Source organism: Ovis aries, chromosome 24, assembly GCF_016772045.2.
Source record: "Ovis aries strain OAR_USU_Benz2616 breed Rambouillet chromosome 24, ARS-UI_Ramb_v3.0, whole genome shotgun sequence".
Classification (NCBI taxonomy): domain Eukaryota; kingdom Metazoa; phylum Chordata; class Mammalia; order Artiodactyla; family Bovidae; genus Ovis; species Ovis aries.
Window position 1 is genome coordinate 34,436,995 of NC_056077.1, and position 26,548 is coordinate 34,463,542.

Genomic DNA, 26,548 nt, shown 5'->3' on the forward strand with positions numbered 1-26,548 from the left:
GAATATAGTTTTAAAGTCAGCTGGTAACACTATCAAGAAAGTGAAAAGACAACCAAGAAAGGGAGAAAATATTTGCAAATCATATATCTGATCAGAGTCTAGTATCTAGAATATAAATAGGGGCTTCCCTGGTGGCTCAGTGGTAAAGAATCCACCTGCCAATGCAGGAAACCTGGGTTGAGAAGATCCCCTGGAAAAGGAAATAGTAACCCACTCTGGTATTCTTGCCTGGACAATCCCATGGGCAGAGGAGCCTGGCAGGCTATAGTCCATGAGGTCGCAAAAGAGCCAGACACAAACTAGCGACTAAAACAACAACAAATCCAGAATATGCAAAGCACACTTACAACTCAGCAACAAAAACAATCTAGTTTAAAAATAGGTAAAGAACACAAAGGAACATTTATCTAAAGAAAGTACACAAGTGGCTAAAAAGCACTTGAAAGGATACTCAGCATCATTAGTCGTTAGGGAAATGCAAATCAAAATCATGAGATACTACTTCACGCCCACTAGGATGTCAACTGAATTAAAAAAAAAAAGCAAAACAGAAAATAACAGGTGTTGGCAAGGATGTGGAGAAACTGGAACCCTCTTACATTGCTGGTAGGAAATGTAAAACAGTGTAATTTCACCGGAAGGGTCTGAAAATTCCTCAAAAATATAAACACAGAATGACCACATGACCCAGCAATTCCACTCCTAGGTATATACCCAAAGAATTGAAAATAGGTATTCAAACAAATACTGGAAGAATGAATGTTCATAGCATCGCTATTCACAACAGCCCCAAAGTGGAAATAACCCAATGTCCTTCAGTTAAATGAATGGATAAACAAACAAAGCTGGTATTATTCTCAGGACAGAATGTTATTCAGCCATAAAAAGGCATGAAATACTGAGACATGTCACAACAAGGGTGAACCTCAGAAACATCATGCTAAGTGAAAGAAGCCACCACAAAAGGTCACATATTGTGTGATTCCACTGAAATCGAACTTCCAGAATGGGTAGAGATAGAAAGTGCATTAGTGGTTGCCAGGAGCTGGGGGGTGGCGGGGGAAGGAAAGGAGACAGAGAGGTGGGAAAGGGCTGCTTTAAAAAAAAAAAAAGAAATGTCTGTGCCGGGTCTTAGTTGAGGCACGCGGGATCCTTAGCCGAGGGATGTGAGTTCTGGTTCCCTGACCCGGGCACCCTCCATTGGTAGAGTGGAGTCTTAACCATTGGACCATCAGGGAACTCCCAGGGAGGGGCGGCTTCGTGGGTACGTGGTTTCCTTTGCAGGGGCCAATGAAAATGCCTTAGAACTGAGCAGGGGCAGAGGCTGCACAGCTCTGAATGTATAAATGCCATTGAATTGGATGCTTTCAAATGGTTAATGGTTCACTTTGTGCCGTGTGAATTTTACACCACCACCACCAACACCAAGCAGTAAGGACAGCTTCTAATCATCAGTGAGCTGTCATCCGTCCCACCCTCCCAACTCAACTTCCCACTTTTGATCTCCATTCCCTTCTCCTAATGAATTCAAGATGTCCGATTGATACAATGACCCTGCTATTTCATTTACTAATTTCATTTTATTTTCAATGTTTATTTGTCTGCAGCTCTCTAGTTAAGGCTGGTGGGCTCTGGAGCACCTGGGCTTTAGTTGCTCCGTGGCATGTGGAATCTTCACAGACCAGGGATTGAACCCGTGTCCCCTGCCTTGGCAGGCAGATTCTTAACCACTGGACCACCAGGGAAGTCTAGTGTTTTTTCCTCAATATTTATTTATATGGCCGTGCTGGTTGCAGTCCACAGGAGCTTTAGCTGCAGAATGTGGCATCTAGTTCCCAGACCAGCGGTTGAATCTGGGTCCCTTGCGTTGGGAGTGTGGAGTCGTAGCCCCTGGACCAGCAAGGAAGCCCCTAAATATATTTATATTGACACTTCTGGATTGATTCTCCATGACTCTCATCTATTTTCTGTGCTTTTCAACTCTTTGTCCTATTTTGCTACTTTGTGAGAGATTTCTTCTCCTTTATCTCCTCTACCTTCTAACGAAATTTGAGTTCACGGCCCTCTTGAACTCTATGGGAATACTACTTAGAAGTCTGCAGATTTCCTCCGAGCTGGCGTTGTCTTTTTGTAAGTTGCTCTTTCTTGACTGTTCTTTTGTTTGTGCTGGGACTTGCCTTTCCTTACCTTTGGCTAAACCTTGATTGGCTGTTGTATTAGCTGTGAGGTTCTAAAACGTTAGTTGAAAGGTCCATGTGGAAGTGCCAGGGGGTGGAATGTATCAACTGGCAAATTTTGTTTTAGAACAGGTGGACAGGGACCCAGGCTATCTCTGGGCATCCCTGAGATCAGGTTATTGAGGGTTTTGTTTTAAAGACTTGAATTTCTCCAGAGAAGCATCTTTCGATCCCCCGCCCGGGAGGTGGATGCACTTGACTCATCGGGATGGAGCAATGCTTCCAGGATAATCCCTTGTTCTTAGCACCTTCTGCCATGTGGAGGTTTTCTGTTTTTTGTTTGTTGTTGTTGTTCTTTTTGTTTTCAGCTGTGCAGCAGGCTTGCAGGAGCTTTGTTCCCCGACCAGGAACTGAACCTGTGCTCCCTGCAGTGGAAGCGCCGAGTCCTAACCCATAGACCACCAGGGAATCCCAGCACAGCATTTCTGAATGAGGATATCCCTTGGGTCAGTTTCTCCCACCTGGTCCACTGCTGCAGGATAAATGCCTGCCTACTGGAATGCAGTGTTGGAGGGGGAGTGTCAGTTCTTACAGACAGACATCTTCTGACTTCAGTCCTGCCTCCCCCCAGCCCCCATCCCCACCATGATGCTTCCAAGTTCAAGTGCACTGGCACGAAGCAGAACCCACTTGCACTCCTCTTGTTACCGTCTCTCCAATTCTTCGTAAACTGTTATGTATCTCATTGCCTAGTGATCCCTTTCTCATCCTTTGTTTTGGTGGGCCTTTATCATTCTTGTTTTCACTAGTATTGTAGTAAGTCTTGAGAGATGAAGGCCACTCCACTACTTTAGCTGAAGTTCCCTGTTGTGCCCTGATGCACAAAGCCAGTGATAAAATGACGGCCCCTCAAAGAGCTGTGTTGAGGTCTTAAACCCCAGTACCTCAGAATGGGACCTTGTATGGAAAAAGGGTTGTTGCTCAGTCGAGATGAGATCACACTGGTTAAGGGCGGGTCCTTAACCCAAGATGACTAGTGTCCTTATAAGAAGAGAGAGACACAGAGGCCCACAAGGAGACAGAGGTGGGAGCAATCTGCCTACAAACCACAGAATAACACGGAGTGCGAACACCATAAACTAACAGGAGGCAAGGAAGGACTTCTTCCCGTAGGTTTCAAAGGGAGCGTGGCCTTGCCAACAGCTTGATTTGGGACTTCTGGCCTCCAGAACAGTGGGAAAAAAGATTTCTGTTGTTTTAAGCCGCCTGGTACATGGCACTTTGTAACAGCCAACCTGGAAAACTAAAACAGAACCCTCAACTTCTTGTGATCCTATAAATTCACATTGTTTTCATTGTGACTTTTGTAAAAAAGCAACTTTTTATTTTGTATTGGAATACAGCCGGCTAACAATGTTATGACAATTTCAGGTGAACAGAGAAGGGATTCAGCCAGACATACACATGTATCCATTCTCCCCTAGACTCCGCTCCCATCCTCACTGGGATATTTTTGATGGCTTTGAAACTTCAAGTGCCTCTACTCCAGACTTCCTTCGACCTTCTCCAAGTGTTTTTCTAAAGGTTTGATTTTCTTCCCCCTCAAATTTAACCATTTTATCTGTCTGGAATTTATACAGGCCTGCAGCTTGAGGTGAGAACTGAAAACATCCTCTTCTCCCCAACAGCTAACCAAATGAGCCCCACCTAATTTATCAAGTAATCTTTCCATTCCTATTGATGTGTGAGGTCACCTTTGACATATAATTAATTTACATGTGTATAAAGTATGTTTCTGGACTATTTACCCTATTTATTTATTCTACTGATCTATACTTCCTTTGCTTAAAAAAATATTTATTTGGCTGCACTGGGTCTTAGCTGTGGCACGCAGGACCCTTCTTCATTGTAGTATGCGGGTTCTTTAGTTGTAGTATGTGGGATCTAGTTCCCTGATCAGGGACAGAACCCAGGGCCCGAGCCTTGGGAGCAGAGAGTCTTATCCACTGGACCACCAAGGAAGTCCCAATCTACTTATTCTTAAATGAGGAAGTCACTGTTTTAATCATTTAAATGGGTTTTGGTATTTCATAAGGAAAGTTTCTCCCCACCACAATCTTTTTCAAAATTTTAACATTCTTCTCGTTTATACTTCCTGATAAATTTTTGAAAAACTTAGGTTCCAAAATAAATTCTACTGTGGTTTTGCTTACAAACACATGCTTAGTCGCTCAGTCAACAAGGCCGAGTCAACTTTGCTACCCTTTGGACTGTAGCCTGCCAGGCTCTTCTGTCTATGGGATTTCCCAGGCAAGAATGCTGGAGTGGGTTGCCATTTCCTCCTTCAGAGGATCTTTCTGACCCAGGGATTGAACCTGCATCTCTTGCATTGGCTGGTGGATTCTTTACCACTGAGCCCCCAGGGAAGCCCTTTGGTTACAAATAGGACAAATATAAATTATACTAGGAAGAGCTGACATCTCTACAAAGTCCATCGTTTCCATCTAGAAACAAAGTACGTCTCTCCATTAACTCATCTGCTTTCTATCTCTCAGTAAAGTCTTATAATTTTCAACAGGACCCCTCTATCTCAAATACCACCCCCCAAGTCACTCCATATTCCTTTACCTTACCCTGTGTGTGTCGTTCCATCACTTTAAGAAGAATAAGAAAAGCAGCTGATATTTGGGGGGGTTCACTCGATGCCAGGCATTATTCTAAGTCCTTTTATAAGCATCATCTCACTAAATTCTTGCATCAGTTTGAGCTGGTACCTATCATGTCCATTTACACATGGGGAAACAAAAAGGTGTGGCATAGAGAGACAATGAGGTCATAGGTCATAGAGACAGAACCAGGTTCAAATCCAAGCAGTTTTATTCTAGAGTTAATTGTCTTATCTCCAATCAGCATTTGTATTGATATTGAACAAAAGAACAAGGAAACCTTTTATCTGCTGGCATATAAAGACTGCCAAGACGGTTGGTTAAGTGAACAAGATTCTTTAAAAATATATACATATATTTATTTATTTGGCTGCATCGGATCTCAGTTGCAGCATGTTAGATCTTTTTAGTTGGGGCATGCAGGGTCCTTTTCTTGCATCATGCAAACTCGTGGGCTTCCCTGGTGGCTCAGTTGGTAAAGAATCCATCTGCAATGCAAGAGACCCTGGTTTGATTCCTGGGTCTGGAAGATTCCCCTGGAGAAGGGACAGGCTACCCATTTGAGTATTCTTGGGCTTCCCTGGTGGCTTGGATGGTAAAGAATCTGCTTGCAGTATGGGAGAACTGGGTTCGATCCCTGGGTTGGGAAGAGCCCCTGGAGGGCTACAGTCCATGGGGTCGCAAAGAGTCAGACATGACTGAGTGACTTTAACTTAACTAATACAAACTCTTAGCTGCGGCATGTGGGGTCTTGTTTGCTGACCAGGGGTTGAACCGAGGGTCCCTGCACTGGGAACCTGGAGTCTTAGCCACTGGACCACCAGAGAAGTTCCTGAAAAGGCAAGATTCTGAACTATCATTTGTATTAATAGTGGGGATGAGGGAAATATTCCACTGTATGTATATTTGCTTATATATAAAAATAAAATATTTCAATGGACACAGAAAGGAATCAGTGAGTGGGTCTCTCGCTTCGAGTTGAGCAGGGACTCGACAATAGGGGGACAGGAACAGGAAGGAGCCTTTTTGCTTCTTTTTTAACCAAGTAAGTATATTCTCTCTTCAAAAATTAAGTAAAATTTTAAAATAAAATACACAGCAGACACTCAGTCAACGTAAGTGAAGGAGTAGAGATTTCACAGAATCTCTTATTGAAAAACACTGACTTGGTTGTGTCGGGTCTTAGTTGCAGCATTCGGGATGCCTAGTTAGGGCATGTGGGATCAGCTCCCTGACCAGGGATGGAGCATGGGCCCCCACACTGGGAGCATGGAAGCCCCTCACAGATTCTTACAGGGGCATTTTATGGTCTTGCTACTGCACTGACTAGGATCTGTTCTGTGGTATAGTTTCAAGCTGGCTGCTGATATATAGGCCAATATATTGTTGATTTTTATAATCTCACTCCCAACACTTATATTCCTTATATGGAGACTCTTTTCCATTGATTCTTCTGGGTTTTCAGTGACCAGGGCAGGGCAGGGGTCTAGGCTCATTCCATAAATGTGTTCAGACAGGCCAGTGATGAAAATGAGGAATGGTAAGGATGGCAGTGAAGGAAAGAGTGTATTCTCTGTGTAAAGACACTGAGTTCCATTGGGGGAAAAAAAAAAAAATCACTGTGCAGGGGAGGGAGGTGGGAGGGGGGTTCATGTTTGGGAACGCATGTAAGAATTAAAGATTTTAAAATTAAAAAAAAAAAAAATCACTGTGCAGGCCAAATAAAACAAGCCCACAAAGGAATCCAGCCCTTGGGCTGCCAGTCTGCAGCCTCTGCCTGCAGTAGTCCCTGTTCACGCATGCTTCCTCCGCCCTCTTCCCCTCAGCTACCCCACCTTTGGAGTGTTCCAAAGCCTTCCTCCAGGCCCACCTGCCCCCGAGGGCTCCCCGCTCCTCCAGTCTGCTCAGGGCTTCCTACTCTTCTCCAGCTGTCAGGTTTTGAGCCATGCTGGGCTCTTTAATAAGCAACTTCAGACAGTTAATCCTGCTCACTGGGCTCTTCCCACCCTTCCTAGCATCCTCTGCTTCCGCGGCTAGCAGACTGCGGTGACCGGTCAGCTCCCCTGTTGTTCTTCCTGGGGTCTAGGAGCAACTTGAACTCAGCAATCAAGTCTGATTCATGCCTGACTCCTGGCGCCTGGCACTGCAGGCGCTTAGGAAACCTTATCTGCTGAGTGATGAAGGCTGCCAGGCAGATCTTCTTGGCAGGCATTGCAACTAACCCACGCAGTCAAAGCTCTGATGGAACTCTGGAGAACCAGCCAAAGAGAACAGGGCCCCTGTCCCTCCAGGGACCGGGCAGAGCCTCCACAAGGGCAGAATCTGGTTTTTACACCTGTCATATAGAAAGTGAAAGTGAAGTGAAGTCGCTCAGTCATGTCTGACCCTCAGTGACCCCATGGACTGCAGCCTTCCAGGCTCCTCCGTCCATGGGATTTTCCAGGCAAGAGTACTGCAGTGCGGTGCCATTGCCTTCTCCGTGTCACATACAGCAAGCCCTCAAAAAGAAATTTATTGGCTGACAGACATGATACTTACCACCTATACACCCACAGCAGAGACAAAAAATGATGTATGAAGGACACCAATAAGAAGAGGGTGAGAAAAGTCTCACAGGGCTTCATGACCCTGGAGCACCCACGTGGCGCTTCACTGAAACATGCAAACTTTTACCCCTAAATGAGAATGACTGCCATCGACCCTCCCAGAGCTGTGTCAATATTTACATGTTGTTCTTGTACATTTTATTTACGCTAACTGGTACAATGTCTTCACTTTATAGAGATGTAACTCGCCCAAGATCATACAGGGAGTGTGACTTGCAGCCAAAACTGGGACACTGATTTTTTTTTTTTTTTGGCCACGTCAGGCTTGTGGGATCTTAGCTCTCCGACCAGAGATCCAACCCATGCTCCCTGCAGTGGAAGCATGAAATCTAAACCACTGGACCAGCAGGGAAGTCCCTGGCACACTGATCTTTCTGTTTTTGTTTTCTGTTTTAACATTTATTCATTTATTTATCTGGCTGCTCTGGGTCTTAGTTGCAACAGGCAGGGTCTTCGATCCTCGTTGCAGCATGCGGGGTCTTTAGTTGTGGCATGTGAATTCTTAGCTGCAACACGGGATCTAGTTGCCTGACCCGGGATCAAACCCAAGCCCCTTCAGTGGAAGCAAAGAGTCTTAACCACTGGGCAACCTGGGAAGTCCCTGGGACATCGATCTTTGATTCTACCTCCAGCGTTCCTTTCTGGGAAATTCTAGGCGGGAACTCTGAAGAGAATTCCGAAGAGGAACCTGAGGCCTTAGCTCCCTGACCAAGGATTGAACCTGCACCTCCCGTGCTGGAGGGTGAAGTCTTAACCACTGGAACACCAGGGAAGTCCCAAGCAAGTGAATTTTAAGAAGAACTAAACAGAAATTCTAGAAATCAGGGTATGTTTAAACACAACTAAAGAGAGAGTTAGTGAATGGGAAGATGAAACTGAAAAAATCACCTGGAGTGAAAACACAGAAAAAGAGACAGGAAATATACATGAGAGATGAAATAAAATGGCAAGCAGAACAATAAGCTCCACAATGCATTTAATAAGAGTTGCAAAAGGGAGAATAAAGGAAAAAAGTCAGAGGCAAAAATCTCCGAGAGATAATGGCTAAGACTTCCAGAATTAGAGTAAAAGCTAACACAAGCCCCAAGAACAATAAGCTAAAACACCAGTGTACAGAGTGTACCACATTAAAAAGAAAGAATCTTGAAAGCTGTCAGAGAGAAAAGGGAGATTATACAAGGGATTGACAATTAGGGTAACTGTCTGAAGACAACAGACTAGCAGCTTCAGAGCGTTGAAGAAAAATAACTAACCTAATCCTGTTCCATCTGTTATTCCACTTCCATCTTGTATCCCAGCAGCTCAGGTAGCAGAAGGAGGAACGATCAGGCTCCTGGCTTTGGGAATGTCTCTGCAGGGCACCCACAGGTATCTGGCACCACACCCCTGCCCCACTGTGTCCACAGTCACCGCTTGCGGCCAAGATAACAAGAACAAAGGCCAATTCTGCCGAATGGGCACTAAGGAGAAACACCCAAAATACCAGCAAATAGTCACCTAAGCTGGCTTTGGAAAAAAATGGAATCTTAGGCAAAAAAAAAAAAAAAAAAAGGGCTATAGGAAAGAATAAATCTTCTGGCTAGAAAAGTCTCAACAAAAGAGGAAAAGGAAGCAAAAGAAAATGGGCAGAGGAGGATCATCAAGGAGAGACTAAAGGAAACTTAACAGCAGAGCCAGAATCTAAAAATGAAGATATTTCAGGCTCCAAAGTGGTGGGAAACAAGGCGGTCTTAGACCAGTCTTAGTGATGGTTCTTACAAACCTTTCTCCTGCAACTCCAAGAAGCAAGTTGTATCACTATTGTAGAAATGGCAAGTTTTCTGGAATTCTAGAAACATAGTTTTAAGAAGCTTGGAATCCCACCATATCCCTCGTTTGAATACATCTTTCTTTCATATTTATTTATTTGGCTGTACTGGGCCTTAGCTGCAGCATGCATTTTTGATCTTCATTGCAGCTGGATCTTTTTAGTTGCAGTATGCAAACTCTTAGTAGTTGTGGCATGTGGGATCTAGTTTCCTGACCAGAGATCAAATCCAGGCCCCCTGCACTGGCAGCACAGAGTCTTAGCCACTGGACCACTGAGAGAGTCCTAAATACATCTGTAAATACAAAGGTGCAATCGCCTTTTTAAGAGGTAAAATTTGTATGCTGGTTAATCTCAGCAAGACCAGAAATTAGTGGAATGTTGGGAGGTTTGTTAGATGTAAACTTAACATTCCATAGACTGTGAAGGGCATTATTCAAATCCCCTGAAATACACATAGCCCAAATGACAGTCATTTAAATGATCCATTTTTCATAATTGTGTTTTTCCCTACTATATCACCTCTGTGTCTTCTATACGGTCTTCTTGTCTCCTTATCAGAACTGCACACTCTCTGTGGCAATATCATGCAGGAGAAGGTCTGGAATTTCCCCAAACCTGTTAATGTGCTGTGGATAGAATGTGTAAGACATCATATCCTGTGTTATCAGGACATTCCTCACAAAAGGCTTACAAGTTAGCAATATTTGAAGATTCTGAGCTCTGGTGTCCTCTACTTATGAATAAAGAGTTTCTAAATTTTAATCTGGAACAGAGGCTGAGTAATTCTTTGGCAGTTTGGTAGCTCCATTGTGTAGGCTTTTTAACACTAGCCTAGGAACTGATGTTTGTGTACCGACCACCAAACAGGTACATATTGATAAAATCTCGGTTATAACAGGATGGGGGGGGGGGGGAAGGATGGTGAAATACAGGCATCTTCACACATATAAAGACTATGACAGCCCACTGCACAGAGCTTCTTACAGAAAGAGGTGTAAGTTCAGAAGAACTTCCCAGAATAGTTCTGTTTATATATTCCAAAAGGAACATTTGCAAAACCAAACCAAACAAAAAAACAAAGCATCACCGCTGAAGCTTTATACTCTTGATATTATCCTGACCACCCGATGAGTCCAAGGTGGAAGCCAGAGAAAGAAGAGGTGGGATGCAGTTAGCCCCCACGGAAGCCCCACGCCCATGCCATCGGGGACCCGACCAGTGTGAGTGGAATTTCAGTCCAGACCTTTCTCTGAGGCAGGAAGCGTTCTCAGAACTCTGCTTTTCACCAAGATCCCAGGGCCCCATCCCACTCCTTCCACTTCTGTCCCCTGCTGGTCAACCAGCACTCGGGTGGGCTCTCCACTTAGGCTCCCTGCAGTCCCGGGGGGTGGAGTTGGGGTGGGCAGAGCATCTCTCACACCTCCCTGTGCACTGCCCACTCCCTGCCCCTGGGCGTGGCAGGGAGGTCACACTTGTCTGAGGTAATTTACCAGGGCAGGAGGTATTTTTAAATGGAGATGAGAAGGAATTATCAAGAAATGACTGGCTGGCCACAGAAGTCTAAACCCCAAGCCCTAAGCTGGCGATTCCATAATTAAGACACTGACACCACCCAGGGCACTCGGCTCCCTGTGGACTCACAGAAAATCTGGTATAACTTCACTTTTCTATCAAGAAAAAATAAGTTATTTTCTCCTTCTTCTTTGTTCAGACATAACATCACCAACACAGCTCTTTAAATATCTATGCCAGGAGGCTATATTTAGTGACTGTTTGGCCCTTAAAATGAGCCTGATTTCCTGTGGCAAAAAGTTCTCAGCAACAAGGAGAGGGGCCTGGAGAATTCCAAAGCACTGACTGACGAACAGTGTCAGAGCTGGAGATGTTCAAACAGGGTAAGAAAGAAGTTGACTGCTTTTTCTGGAAAGGTGACTGGCATCCAAGAGAGAGGGAGAAAAAGCCTAATAAAAGGGTGCTTGGTCTGAACACTCCCAGAGTCATCCCAGAGGACAGCCTGACACCAGGCAAGCATTTGGGCCAATAATCATATATAGTAAATACTGTCCTCTTTCAGAGGGGCAGGAGGGAGATCTGTTTACTCACTCATTCACTCATCCATTTCACTCGTTCACTGGTTCACTCATTCACTTACTCACTTGTTCATTCACTTGCTCACCCACCAATTTGTGCATTTCCCTATAGGCAAACCCTATGGTTTGCAAAAGCTCTAAGTCATGGGCCAACAAGACATACAAACCACAAGACTCAGAAGGGCATCCCTAGAGAGGGTCCTTGGAGGGACACAAAGCAACTGCTGTGGGGGACCTGCTGGGTGATGGGCACTTCCGTGGGGGCCAATCGAGAAGGTTTCACAGGAGGGGAAGCCACCACGGGCACTGGCTACTGCTCTGAGCCCTCTCATTCAAATCCCTCACTGAGCCCAGATGTCAGTACATTATCCCATGGACTGGGAGCTTTCCCAAGCCTCGCCCCCTTCCCATGATAAGTAACCAAGCTGGAACTGGAGCTAAGCTTGTCTGACTGCAGCAGGTAGAGGCTGGGAGCAGTGTGTCTGCAAAACCACAGACAAGGTCCTCCACAGCCATTTCTCCCTCTGAGACCTCGGCCGGGCCAGGGGCGGGGGGAGCTCAGAGCAGGTCTTCTTTGGAGAAGGCACCCCACCCTGCTGCCTCCCCTGATGCAGCCCAGACTCTCCACGCTTTCCCTCCTTAAACCCCACTGTCCCATCCCTACGTCTGTGGGGTCTCCAGGGTCCCCATGATGACCCAAGGGAGCAGTGGAATGTACATTTACTCAGCCCTGACTAACGTTTGCCAAGCAACATGCCATTCTTTTTTTTTTTTTTTTAACATTTTAGTTTGAGATAATTTTAGACTTTCAGAAGAATTGCAAAAATAGTACAGAGTTCCCGTACATCTTTGCCTGGCTTCCCCTTATATTAACTAACATCTTATATAACCGTAGGAAAAAATCATCAAAATGAAGAGATTAACTTTGCTACAATGGGCCCTGTGCTCAGTCGTGTCTGACTCTTTGCGACCCCTTGGACTATAGACCGCTAGGCTCCTCTGTCCATGGGATTTCCCAGGCAAGAATACTGGAGTGGGTTGCCATTTCCTCCTCCAGGGGATCTTCCTGACCCAGGGATCAAAACCTGTGTCTCCTGCACTGCAGGCTGATTCTTTACCTGCTGAGCCATCAGGGACTAAGCCCAAAGTTTCAGGAACATTCCAGACCACCAGTGAACCTAGGTAAGTCTCAGAACAGGGCAGGCCCACCCTGAAGGAAGCCCTGCATTTATTCCTGCCTGTGCTTCCTGACTTTCAGTCAGCTCCCTCGAGTGCAGACACCATCAGGATCCTATAGTAACTCTGGGATTTCCCACCTGGGTTTTTGTTTTTTGTTTTTTTTTTTTTTAATAGCACAGCACTTACTTAATCAAAAACAAACAAAAAAAATTTTAAGTTAAGTAACTTACACCTATGATCTTCAAACCTGGAACTGCACCAGAGAACTCCATGGCCCGGCAGGAAAGAATGTTTTGAACAGGCTGCTGAATTGTTTTTCCAGGAGAAAATGTCTGTGAATAAGTGCCAAGTGGAAATCCAAAGTTTTCTCTATGGCCACAGAAAGCACGGATGAAATAACAAGCGTCCCTGTAGGTTTAAAAGGGTGGCCTGTTTGGGTTCCACTGGGCTTCTTGCTGTAGGGCACGAGTTACCTGTTATTAATACCATCTTGGATTAGCTTTTATCGCTGCCATAAAAAAATTATCACAAACTGAGCAGCTAAAAACCACACCCGTTTATCATCTCACAGTTCTGTAGGTCAGAAGGCCAGTAAGATCTCACTGGGCTAAAAATCAAGGTGTCAGCAGGGCTACATTCCTTACAGGGAGCTCTGGGGAAATTTTGCTTTGAAGGTTATTCCAGTAGTTGGTAGGATCCAATTCCTTGCTGTTTAAGACCTGAGGTCCCCGTGTCCTTGCTGTGTCAGCCAGGGGCCACTCTGAGCTCCTAGAGGGTCCCTTGGGCCCTTGCACGTGGGCCCCTCCCACTCAAAGCCAGCAGTGGCAAGTTGAATCCTTCTCCCATTTGGAATTCCTCTGGCTTTCCCTTCTGCCATGTCTCCCTTCCACTTGGCAGTCAGAGAAGATTCTCTGCTTTTAAGGGCATGTGATCAGACTGGTCCACTTGGACACTCCAGGCTCCTCTGTTTTTTTTTTTTTTTTTTTGGCCATGCCATGCAGTATGTTGGATCTTAGTTCCCTGACTAGGGATTGAACCCTTCCCCCCTACATTAGAAAAAGGGAGTCTTGACCACTGAACAGCTAGGAAAGTCCCTTCTCTCCATATCTTGAGGTCCTTAATTACATCTGCAGGGTCCCTTTTTGCCATGTAACAGAAGACATGGCTATGTTAATGGTGGGGGCATTCTCTACCTGCTACATCACATTTCTGAGATGCAGAAGGAACGCCAATCAGCCGGCCAGTAGAACATAAACCAGGAATCCTGGCTCCTAGTTCCCATCCAGGCGTGTACTGTGGCTGCACACAGAACCACCTCTGTCCCTCCCACTGAAGTCTCCACTCCTAAAACACGCTCACAGTTATCCTACCAGTGTTGCCAAAACTTTCGTTTTAGGTCAACATGACACAGATCAAATGCATTCACTAGGTGGGGAGCACCTGCCCTGGGTGAGAATTGGGCCCCTTCCCTCTTCTGTTGCAGCAACAATCAAACACAACCAGGTCCTTAAGATGCATCATTAGTTCACTCAATAAACATCTCCCAAGGTCCTTCTGGGTGCTGAATCCTGTGCATGGGGTGCAGAGGCCTACAGAGCAGGCTAAGCTATAGGGGAGCTCACGGTCCAATGTGGGACAGACACCCAAACAAACATGTTAACACAGAACAGACAGAAGTGTATACGTGCTAAGTCGCTTCAGTTGTGATCGACTCTTGGTGACCCTATGGATTGTAGCCCACCAGGCTCCTCTGTCCGAGGGATTCTCCAGGCAACAATACTGGAGTGGGTTGCCATGCTCTCCTCCAAGGGATCTTCCCAACCCAGGGACTGAACTTGCGTCTCTTGTATCGCCTGCATTGGCAGGTGGGTATTTACCACTACTGCCACCTGGGAAGCCCGACAGACAGAAATACCATTCACTAAATCTGCCTGGAGAAGGGAGGGGGGACTTTCCACAGGAGTGGCCATGAAGGTGGGACTCACCAGATGGAAAGAGTTTGGCAGGTGGATAAAATGGGAGAGGCGTTCTGGGCAGAAGAGAAGGCTGCCGCCTGGAAAAACCAGGAGTGGAGAAGCCATGGGTCATGCTGGGAGCACTCTAAGGTGCTTGGTGGCGCTGGGCTACAGGAAGTGTGGGCGGCGGTGGCTGGACATTAAGGCTGGCAAAGCCTGGCTCTGTGTCATGCCAACGAGCTTGGGTTTCAGCTTAGAGTTATGCATAACAGAGGTTTTTAAAATCTGGAGTGATATAAACACTTGGACCTCTTAAAACCAAACTCTGGCAGCTAAGGCAAGGGCAGAACTTATGAGGGTTAAGACTGGAGGTCAGGAGGGCCAGGTGGGCCGTGCAATAAATAGCTAAGTCTTGAGATGAAGGCCTGAACTCAGGCAGAGGCGGTGGCGGAGAAGTCGGGGTGATGTGAGATGCAGTCAAGGAGACAAGAACAGCAGGACTCGATGACTAGCTGTAGAGGTCCAGGCAGAAGAGAGGGGTCTCTTAGAATGAGTGGGACAATTCCAAGTGGAACGGCCTGGGACGGTTTGTAAACTGAGGTTCCCTGAAACTGAGAACAAAAAAGAATGAGCAGGTCTGTTGCAGGAGGTGGAGTCCAGGTTTAGATGGACTGGGTTCTCCTTCCCTTCCTTCCTTCTTTCTGTTTTCATTGCTTGTGTTGGATTTTTCTGAGCAGTAACAGGGCCTCGGCTGCACAGGGAGGTCCCATCCTGGAATAAGGGTCTCAAGGGAAGCAGGAGATGGCAAGTCACTTCCAAGCATGAGTCAAGGAGATGACAATCAATAGGAAGTCCCCAAGGACCACCCACAGTTACATCAAAGGGACGGGGTTTCCAGGGTCCCTCTGGGTAGCTCCAATTATGCTCACGTGATCCCAGATTCAGGGACTGTAAATCAGGGTTCACAGTTCAGAACTGGGACCAAAAATGGCTGATGCTCACTCAGTCCTTCACCAAAAAGATTTTATCCTTCATTCCACAAACCTGTGCAGAGAGTTGCTCAGGGCCAGACGCTGCACCAGGAACTTAACTGACAAAGAAAAGGCACTCAACGTATATTTTTTTTTTTGAAACTTCCCAGATGGCTCAAGTGGTAAAGAACCTGCCGCCAATGCAGGAGACCCAAAAGATGTGCGTTCAATCCCTGGGTCAGGAAGATCCCCTGGAGTAAGAAACGGCAACCCACTCCAGTATTCTTGCCTGGAGAATCCCAGGGACAGAGGAGCCTGGTGGGCTACAGTCCATGCAGTCGCAAAGGGTTGAACATGATTGAGCAGCTGAGCACACATATGCCAACCCTGGAAAGGGAGAGCCCTGGGCTCACCTGTGACTCCAGGGGAAGCTGATCTTGCTCAGAGAGGAAACCACAGCACTCACGCCTGTGTATCTTTCTGATGGATTATAGGAAATGAGAGGGAAGAATATAGCATCAGTTAAGCCAGATCCAAGGAACACCAGAGAAGGTATATGCATCCAGGCCAGTATGGGAGAGGGGACATGTGGCAGCCTAACACAGAGCAAAGTCACCAGGGGCTGGCCCCAGGGACCACGCAGCCAGACAGAGACCTCAAAAAAACCACTGATAGAAGGTCAGCATTTCTGCCATGTTCCCAGGCGACAGTCCTCAAGCTCCCAGATAATCAGAGTGGCTCATCACGCCTCGTTGTTGTTCAGTAGCCCTGTCGTGTCCGACTCTTTGCGACCCTCTGGACCATAGCACGCCAGGCCTCTCTGTCCCTCATCATCTCCAGAAGTTTGTCCAAGTTCATGTCCACTGCACTGGTGATGCCATCCAGCCATCTCATCCTCTGACGCCCTCCTCTCCTCCTCTTCTCCTCCATCATGTCCGGCTTGATCTAAATCTTTGGAGCAGGAGCCAAGTCTGAGGTTCTGTGCCTACCATCTGGGTCTTTGGTTTATTCAAATGTGCTTTCGTTTGAGCTTAGAGACATGGTTTCTTCTCTCATTCTCTCCTTAGAGAACTTCTCTCTAATATATTTCGTATTTAACAGACATACTGAGCTGGGGCTGGTGTAAAGCCTTCTGCGAGACACTGGGGCAACTCACCAAAAGATGAGTGAGGAAAGAGTACCTGTCTGCCACTGAGGAAGGGAGACACAAGACACACGTCAACGGGAGCCGAGGGCACCATGCTAAGCGTGGCCTAATGACAGGTGTCACCCGCCCCGCTCCGTGTCACAGCAGCGCTCGGAGTGTGCAGCTTGTAGACGCATGATTCATAAATCAAACACTTCCCAGCTCCAGGGCAGCGTCAGAGGCACTTTCACGGGGGAGGCTGTGTTTGAGAGAGACCTCAAAGGGTGGGTGGATATCTAAATGGCAGGTTCTTACTTAGCCTCCGCAAGACAGTCTCCTACTCCCTGGAAAGAGGCTTTTTATAATCTTTTGTATTCTGAAATATATAAATAGAGAGAACTGCATGAAGCGAAAAAGCACAGCTTAATGAATTATCATAAACCACCATCCAGGCCAGTACACAGATGGATGGCAGGACCACAGAAGCGCCCCTGTTCTGAACACCCTCCCCCTCACTCACCTCTCCTGCACTCGAAGGTGACCTTTATCTGGGCTCTTAGAATAATCAGTCCCTTTTTTCTTTACAGTTTTATCATCTATGCAAGCACCCCTAAGTCCCAGTTTTGCTTTGCCTGTTTTTTGAGCTTAATATAAATGGAAGTCTTCACAGCTGTCCTTTGAGAGTCTGTCTCTCCCCCCGCCCCCAACATTATGTTTGTAAGAGTCATGTTGTGACTTAATCCTGGTGGTCCAGTGGTTAAGACTTCGTCTTCCAATGTAAGGGGTGCAGGTTCGATTCCTGGTTGGGGAGCTAAGATCCCATATGCCTCACAGCCAAAAACAAAACATAAAGCAGAAGCAATATTGTGACAAATCGAATAAAGACTTCAAAACAAATGGTCTGTATCAGAAAAAAAGAGAGTCCCCCAGGCTGTTGAGGGTAACTAGAGTTTGCTCATTTTCACTGCTATGTAGTATCACCATGAGAGACAAGATCACAATTTACTTATCCATCTACTGCTGATAAGCTCTTGAGCTGTTTCTAGTTTGGGGTTATTACATAACATGATTATGAATAAATATTCTTCTACGAATACCTTTCGGTGCGTGGGCATACATTTCTGTTGGGCATATTGCTTGTTGTGGACTTGGCGAGTTACTGAGTGTGCTAATTTTTGATGTTGTTGCTGTTGTTCAGTCACTAACTGGTGTCCAACTCTCTCGCAGGCTCCCCTGTCCTTCACTATCTCCCGGAACTGGCTCAGACTCATGTCCATGACTCAGTGATGCTGTCCAACCATCTCATCCTCCACCACCGTCTTCTTTCACCTTCAATCCTTCCCAGCATCAGGGTCTTTTCCAATGAGTTGGCTCTTCACATCAGGTGGCCACATCAGCTCTCCACATCCAGGTGGAGCTTCAGTTTCAGCATCCGTTCTTCCAGTGAATATTCAGGTCTGATTTCCTTCAGGATGGACTGGTTGGACCTCCTTGCAGTGCAAGGGACTCTCAAGAGTCTTCTCCAGCACCACAGTTCAAAAGAATCAGTACTTCAGTGCTCAGCCTTCTTTATGGTCCTATACTCACATCCATACATGACTACTGGAAAAACCATAGCTTTGACTAGAGAGACAACCAGGCTGTTTTGAAATACAGCTGCACCAGTGTCCAGCCCCATCAGCAGTCCACGAGCGCTTGCATTGCTTCACATGCTTGCCAACACTTGGCACTGTGAATTTTTTTCCCATTTTCATTTCTTTCATCCTGATGGACATGTAGCAATATCTCAGTTTAATTTTTACCTCCCTGCTTACTAACAAAGTTGTACACCTTTTTATATGTTTGTTGGCCATTTGCTTATCCTCTTTTGTGAAGTTCCTCCTGCTTGTTTCTCTATTGGGTTGTCCTTTCTGGTTTTCCTTTTTTTTAAACATCTTCTGGATACAGGCTTTTCTGATAGTTGCTATGCTGTGCTGCGCTCAGTTGCGTCCGACCCTCTGTGACTCTATGGACTGTAGCCCGCCAGGCTCCTTTATCCGTGGAATCCTCCAGGCAAGAATACTGGAGTGGGTTGCCATTTCCTACTCTATCTGATCGTTGTGCTGTGCTATGCTTAGTCACTCAATCATGTCCAACTCTTTGCGACCCTATGGACTGTAGCCCGCCAGGCTCCTCTGTCTTTGGGATGTGATGTGTTGCAAAACATCTTCTGGGAGGAATTTCAAATGTCCAAATAAGTCAATTGAAAAAAAATCTAGGGAGTAAAAAAAAAAAAAAATCTCTGTACCTTTTTGAAGTTACCAACCTTGGCCAGGCTTCAGCTTTAGGGGTTTGGAAAAAAAAGTGTACAATCTGAGGTCAGACCCACCAGGTTCCAGCCTCAGCTCCTCAGCCACTTCCTGGGTGCTCCTGGGCAAGCCACAGAAGCTCTCCGGGCTTCAGTGTCCATGCCTGAGAACTGACCCAAATTACCTACTGCCTGGTTGCTCCGCGGCTGAAAAGAGGTTACTTGTAAACGTACTTTGAAAACTTCGCACGGTGATAGTTAAAAGAAGTGACTGGCCACACTGGCTTCCTGAATAGCCCAGTTTCCTGGGCTCTCTGAGCACTGATCGCAGAGGTGGCAGTAAAGGGCGGCCTTTCAGATCCAAGAAGATGCGTGCTCTCTCCCCCGCGGGCTATGCCAGACAACACCTTGGGTCCCCAGCCCTCTCCCCGCAGCGTCAAACTTCACTGCCCACAGCCGGGAACAGGGCTCCTCCCTGCCTGCCCAGACAGGAAAACAGGAAGCAGTCACCATCCTGCCAAGAGGTGGGGCTGACAAGTTCCCTTTCCTAGGTGGGCACCTCTCCAGGCCGTCAACCCTTCTGGATGCAGGAGAAGGCCTGGCCACTGGCCCGTGGTGCTGCCGCCCCAGGCTACCCCGCGCCCCACCCAGGCCTCCCGCACATTTGGTCCCGAGGTAGTGGAATGAGTGGGCCTGCAGATGGGGAGCATAAAATGAACCTCATCAGTGCCTTGAGAGTGAGCAACACTTTCAGAGCCCAAGTGGGGCCGGGAATCTTCTCTCCTGGACCACGCGGACATACCCCATCCCTTCCTAAGGAGCAGCACCGTCCTTTTGTGAGCCCCACATCACTGGTACTGGAGCCCCATCCCACAGACAGGGGGCATTTGGGAACCCCTTTCAAGACAGCAGTTGACAGCTCAGAAGAAACAAGTGTCGTGATCTTAATGTGAAAGGCTGCTTACAGGAGTTCTAAAAGCTGAAATATTTGAGACCTGGAAGGACCCTCAGAAATCTTTTCCAGCCTCCTCATTTTGCAATGAGATGCAGGGGCAAAGCCAGACTTTCTGTTCCTGTACTCATCCTAACATCCCAGACTTCCTATTCTTGTATTCCTCCTGATGTCCCCAGACTTCCTGTTCTCATACTCATCCTAACATCCCCAGACTTCCTGTTCCCACAATCATCCTAACATCTCTTATGCTCAGCCCCAAACTCCAGCACCTGCACAGAGGCCACTGCCCTTGGGCATGTCCAGGGGCCCAGGACACCAGACCAGTTTCTCTCCCTTCCTGATAACCTCTTCTAGCTCAGAAAGATCTGACCTGAAGCAGAATGAAGTTCTAGGAAGTCCAAGGCCATGGTTTGGGAATGTTTATCAAGTGTCTGAACTTGATGGAAATTCAAATCATTACCCTTGAGCCTTAATTCTGTTTCCAGCCCCATCAGGCTCTTTCCTGAGTGAATTCTCCAACCAAGCTCTCAGGAGTTGAGTGATGTACTTCCACGGTACCCTGGGTGCCCAGGCCCGGCACACAGGGCAGCATCTAGTGAGATATAATCATTAGGGAAACTGAAGGAGACAGAGAGAGAACCTCCAAAATGTGCAAAGAAAAGCGTTCTGCAAGCAGAGGCCTGCCTACGGCCCCAGGCTGCTGTAGATCCTCTGACTGCTGAACATTCACATGTTTGGCAAACAGGCCCCAGTGCCTGCCTCGTGCAAGGGCCCGCTAAGACTCAGACCCTGCCCTCACGAGCTTCCAGTCTTAGGACTTTCCTGCTGGTCCAGTAGCTAAGAGTCCACACTCCCAATGCAGGGGGCCCTGGTTCGATCTCTGAAGATCCCGCATGCCAAAACTAAGACTCGGTACAGCCAAATAAATAAATAAATACTGGGAAAAAAGGAAAAAAGAACTTCCAGCGTGGAAAGGAAGCCAAGATGTGAGCACAGATGAACAGGAGAGACATACAGTAGGGAATGGCCCCTGCACACCTGAACCAGATCACAGGAGCTGCCTGGTGGAGGATGCTCTGTGAGGACAGGGATTAGGGACCCTGAAGGTACCACATCCTGCAGGGTCTCTGGGCAGCCAGCGCAGGTTTTTGGAAAAACCGAGTTACACAGGCAGTGCTAGGCATTAGGGACAATCCACCAGTCATCAGGCTCTTTGAGGGGGCAGAAAGGATGGGATTACAAAGATGCAGGCAGGAGGAAATAGGGCAGGGACAGCGAGAAGCCAAGGAGGGAAGGATCGGAGAAACATCACAGAATGCAGTGTGGCAGAGCGGGCAAGAGGCAGGGAGGGCTCCGGGCAGATCCTGGGAGATGACGGCAGTCAAGGGAGCGGGGCCCAGGGGTTCACCGGCCGGGGAGGCCCAAGTGGAGTTTGGGGCATGAGTGGTTTATCAGGGAGCAGATGTCCAATGGAAAGTGGTCACGCAGGCCAGGAAGTCGGTGTCATGGGGGTGAGAACAGAAACCATCAGATGGAAGTGAGGGCTAGGAAGTAGACAGGAGGTAAAAGAGAAGTGGGGTGAGGACAGAGCCTTGGGGACCCCAAGTTTCCCCAAGGGGAGGAAGACGGACAGGAGCCAGAGGGGCCCAGGCAGTGCCACAGGGCCGGCAGTCGGAAAAGCCAGGCTCGCGGGCCGGTCTTCCTGGCTTTGAGTCCCAGCTCTGTCATTTACTCACTTCAGAGCCTTGAGCTGGTTATTAAGCCTCTCAACTTCAACTGCCTCATCTATAAAACAGGGTGGTGTCCTGGTGGCTCAGACAGTAAAGAATCTGGCTGCAATGCAGGAGCCCCAGGTTCAACCCCCAGGTTGGGAAGATTCCCCTGGAGAAGGGAATGGCAGTCACTCCAGTATTCCTACCTGCAGAATTTCATGGACAGAGGTGCCTGGCAGGCTATAGTCCATGGGGCCACAAAAGAGTCAGACGTGACTGAGTGACTAACACTTCATAATCTGTAAGTATTTTGTAACGATTAAAAGGGGAGGTCTGTGCAAGGCCTTTACATTTGCACAGAGTAAGTGTGATCAATGCTGGCTTTTCTCATTAGTATCATTGGGAGGAAACCAGAAGAGAACAAAACTACGGAGCCAAAGAAAGCTCTCAGCATCCTTTCTAGTTTTCAGTACTCACTAAGGGAGCAAGCAGGGGACAATATACAGAATCTTTTATGTTAGAAGCCATTTCAGTGTAGCCAGGTCTGAGAACCACTGATCCCTCCAGCCCAACCCTAAAATTTTTCAGCTGGTGAACTGAAGGCTGAGCATCTGCTGAAGATCATGTTCACGATGGCAGATGATGTAAATGTGGAGAAGAGGCCTTGGCCATCTGATTCTGAAGCCCTGGCTGGTCTATTTGCTTGCTGTGTGACCTTGGAAAAGTCACTTGGTGTCTCTGAGCCTGAGCTATCAAATAAGATAATGGCTATAAATCACCTAGCAAGTCCCTAGGACCCAGCAAGCCCTTACAAATATTTGTTTCTGTCTCCTGGCTCTTCTCATTATATGATTGGTTAGCACCTTTTACTCTGTCGTGGGCTCCATCCAAGAGAGCGTGACTAAGGGTTTGTCCCTTTCTCTGTGTTTCCAGAGCCTCGTGCTCTCTTCTGATCCCAGCACTCAGCTGCCACAGAGTGCAGCAGCTCAAACTTCCATGTCTGGTTGAAATACAGGCTCTGATGCAGCAGGTCCTGCCCTGCTACTGGCTCCAGCACTGCCAGCGCCGTGGGTCCTCTGTTCCCCCTGGAGGAGGCCCGCTGTGGCCGGTCCACCTCCCCGCTGACTCATGAGCTCCTCTGGGGCCAGTCTCTTTATCTTACTCATCTCTGTGTCCCCTTCACAGTATGTACTCACCAAGAGGATGTTGAAAAAACAAGCAAACCATGGAGAAAACCATTTTCCAGCTAAGTAAATAGAGACAGGACATTTTGTCTGTGAGTGGCAACCCTACTGATTCATTCCAGAATCACTCTCTTGGCTGACGTAAGGACAGTGTGGTGGACAGGGCCTGAGACCTACAACCAGGGCCTAGAACCCCGAGTCTTGGGTTTGAATTCTGACCCTTTCATTCACCAACTGGCAGTCCTGGGCAAGTTACCAAGCTCTCATCCATACAATGAGGGTGATAACACCCACCACAGTGCAGCCCCAACAGTGCTAAAACTTACAAACTGTAAAGTGCTCCAGGCCACATATCATTATTACTGTAGCTTTTTTGAGGGCAAGATCTACGTTTTATGTCCCCAGAGTCTGAAGGGCGCTGGTAATGGGCTGGGTGGGCAGCACACCGGGGGTCTAGCTGGAGCCGGGGGCTGGCAGGGACAGTGATCACGTGAAATATAAGGATGATCCCAGGAGAGTTGAGGAGGGAAGGCTTCCTGGAAGAGGCTGACAACTGGTGGGAAAACAAGTCTGGTCTGAGGGCACAGACAGCCGGAGCGCAAACCCGACCGGAAGGAAGGCAGGGAACTCAGAGTCCATGGAGGGGCCTGGGGCAGGGCCACGGGCTGAGAGCGCAGAGACAAGGCAGGACCAGGAGGGAACTGGGGGCCATTAAGAAAGAACATCAAGTAATCACAGATGTGCCCTGTGGCCCAGAGCTGAGTTCCCCATCCACGCCAGGCATCCCGGCCGGGGCCAACTCGTCACTTTGGACCCAAGACTACAGTCACTTCACCACTAACACCAGCCCTAGGCACATGAGGACAGAAGTTCGAGTGAGACACCGTCCCACCCTCAGGAAGTTCACGGGGTGCTGGGGGTCACAGGGAAGCGGGGACAGGACAGGGAGCAGGTGCAAGGCGTTTGGAGGTGGGAGGAGCCTATTCTGCTCTGTCCACCTTAACTGATGAATCTCATTTACACCCGCCTCCAGACCATACCTTTTCTCCTGGAATGCCCCATCCCTCCTCTCTCCCCAGCAAGTGCTGGCTCAGGCTGAAGGATGGGGTTCAGACCTCGCAGGGCTCCCACCCGCTTCGCACCCTAACAGCCTGGACTTTAAGCAATCACTCCTGGTAATCACTGCATTAACCAGGAACACTTCTGTCCCTCTACTGAACAGTTCATCACAGCCTGCCCCAGTACTTGGCCTTTTTTCTGGTCCCCTCTCCTCCTCAGATTATAGCAATCATCATCGCCACAGTGCTCTCCAGTTTACAAAATGCCTCCAGGTATATTATTTAATCTAGTCTCCCATAATCAACCTGTGAGGTAAGTAGTATCCTTATTTTGCAATAAGGAACCCAAGGCTAAGAAAAGCTGGAAAACTTGCCTGGGACCACAGCCCCTCCATGTGCCTGGCTATCAAATTTCAGCCTCTTCCAGTTCCCATACCAGTGCTCGGCCCAGTACTCAGAAGCCACACAGAGCTGTGGTTAAAGGTTGGGATCACAACATGCTGTCTGACCTTGGGCAAGTTACTTAACTTCTCTGTGCCTCAATTTCCTCCAGATAAAATGTGGTTGATACTCACCTCATAGGTCCTTGTCAATATCACCTCACAGTACTTTACTGAAATTAAAGAAGGTGATACAATAAAGTACTCAGAAAAGTGCCAAACATAATTAGTTACAATCATCCGCCCACCTTCACTGATTCCATGGTCTCTTAACTCATTAAATTTTTTTTATAACTCATGTTCATATGGCTCAGACTGTAAAGAATCTGCCTGCAATGAGGGAGACCAGGGTTCGATCCCTGGGTTGGGAAGATCTCCTGGAGAAGTGAATGGCTGCCCATTCCAGTATTCTTGCCTGGAGAATTCTGTGGACAGAGGAGCCTGGCAGGCTGCAGTCCATGGGGTAGCAAAGATTCAGACACGACTGAGTGACTAACACACACATACATTGGGTAAGTAGTCATTAAACAATACACATTTTTGCAGATTGACTAAGGTGAGGTTTTTAGAATTGTTCTCTTTCCTTTTCTTCACTCTCTTATTGCCCTAATAGTTTCAACAACACAGAAACTCTTTTCCTGATTCATTCTACCTCCCTTACACACACACACACACACACACACACACACACACACACACACACACACGCCACTAGCTCAAATCTGGCCAATTATCAGTGCCCCACAGAATGTAAGATACTGCCTAACACTGACCTAGACTCTCCTTGTTGGGACGTCCCTGGATAGCTAGAGAAACTTTCACAAACCTAATTTCCATCACTATAATGGGTCAAACTCTTATGTGTATTTCTCTATTGCTCCAGTTTTTACTGGAGACTCTAAAAGGAATGAATTACCATTTATTTTCCTTGTCCATTACAAGAAAGATTTACACTGTTTCCTGGAGCAAGAAGCCTTGTGTGCCCAGGCAGCTAGACGAGGGCATAATGCCCATAGCAGACAAGCATCTTCCTTCCTTTCTGGGGTCCAATCCACAGAATTAGAAAATAAAGCTTAAACCCAGCCAGACCCTGGGAGAGAGAAGTAAAGAGCCTTCTCTCCCATCCCGTGTGGGGTAGAATGATGACCTAGGGAGGGGACACTGCCTACTTTACACCACCTGGACACACCTGTGAAGGGCCAGAGGTGCCTGGAAAAAGAAGAGGAATTAGTCTCCTGGGTTTTCATGAAAAGTTTCCTTCTTTGCAAGATTCCCTACATGGAACACTCGATCAGGACCTCACAATCTTTATCTAAAACCCCACTGCCCTTCCTTCACATGGTACTAAGTTTGGGGAGGGCGGTGGGGAGCAGAACAGAACGGGAGAACCAGCTTCTGGCAGCGGAAGCCCCCTGGCTCTTCAAAGGTTTCACTCCGAGAGCAAGAGTGAGCGCGAGTGAGGAACAAACTTGCCCATACAACTTCAGCAGTGGGATTAAAAGAAGTGCTGTGCCCTTCGAAATGGATTTTGCATACAAACCAGCCGATGAACACCATAAACATGTCAGCTTTATTCAGTCCAATCAATACACCAGGCATTAAAACTCTGAGGTAAAAATGGATTGTGGCTTTTTGTTGATGACAGTGAGGAATTTTGGCCCCTAGCCCTGCTCAGGCTGGACAATTTAGGGCAGGCTGCCTATTAGCTGTCAGGCACATTTAGGGGGATGAAATCAAAACCCCGATTCAGGGTTCTGGGCACCCCAGAACAACCCAACTTGACCCGAATCGGGGCCACTGGTCCAGGACCCTCAATATCTGTCCTTGGGCCGGCCCCCTCCTCCAGCCCCCGGTCATCTTCCAAACTCGGCCACACACCGCATTTCCTACATTCCTTCCTCCGGGCTCAGACCCCTTCAGTCCGGTCCTCCGAGGCCGACAGCTGGGGGCTGGCGTGAGCCAAGCTAGAGGCACAAGGAAGGGGATGCTAGGGACGGGGGGAATGTCAACGCAGTCCTGAAGTGATCGAGCGGAGAGTACAGGGCGCCCCAGCCCTCACATTCCCGACTCAGCGCCCCACTCTCTGCAGCCACACTTGCGACCCCCAGCGCCACCCCCCCCCCGCCAGGGACCTTCCCCAGCTAGGGGCACCCCTTCCATTCGGCCCCCTTTTCGCGTTCCTTCCCCTCTCACCGCCCCCGTGACCCCTGCCCTGCCCCGCCGGGACCGGCTCCAGTCGGTCGCACCGCGCGGACCGTGCCAGCTGCTCAGAGCCGCCCTGCCCTCTCCCCCAGGCCAGCCGGGATGGCCCCGGGGTCCCCGACCTTCCCAG

At 47.9% G+C, this 26,548-nt stretch overlaps 1 protein-coding gene and 1 long non-coding RNA gene across 5 annotated transcripts in view; both read right to left on the reverse strand.

Moving 5' to 3' along the window:
• HIP1 (huntingtin interacting protein 1) overlaps positions 1-26,548 on the reverse strand; it is a 133,501-nt gene that overhangs the window by 106,662 nt on the left and 291 nt on the right. The gene's annotated exons all lie outside the window — the stretch shown is intronic.
• LOC121817886 (uncharacterized) lies at positions 1,579-26,123 on the reverse strand. Its single transcript, XR_009598409.1, has 2 exons — positions 8,703-26,123; positions 1,579-7,178 (listed from the first exon to the last, which is right to left on the reverse strand). It is a non-coding gene; the product is annotated as an uncharacterized LOC121817886 (long non-coding RNA).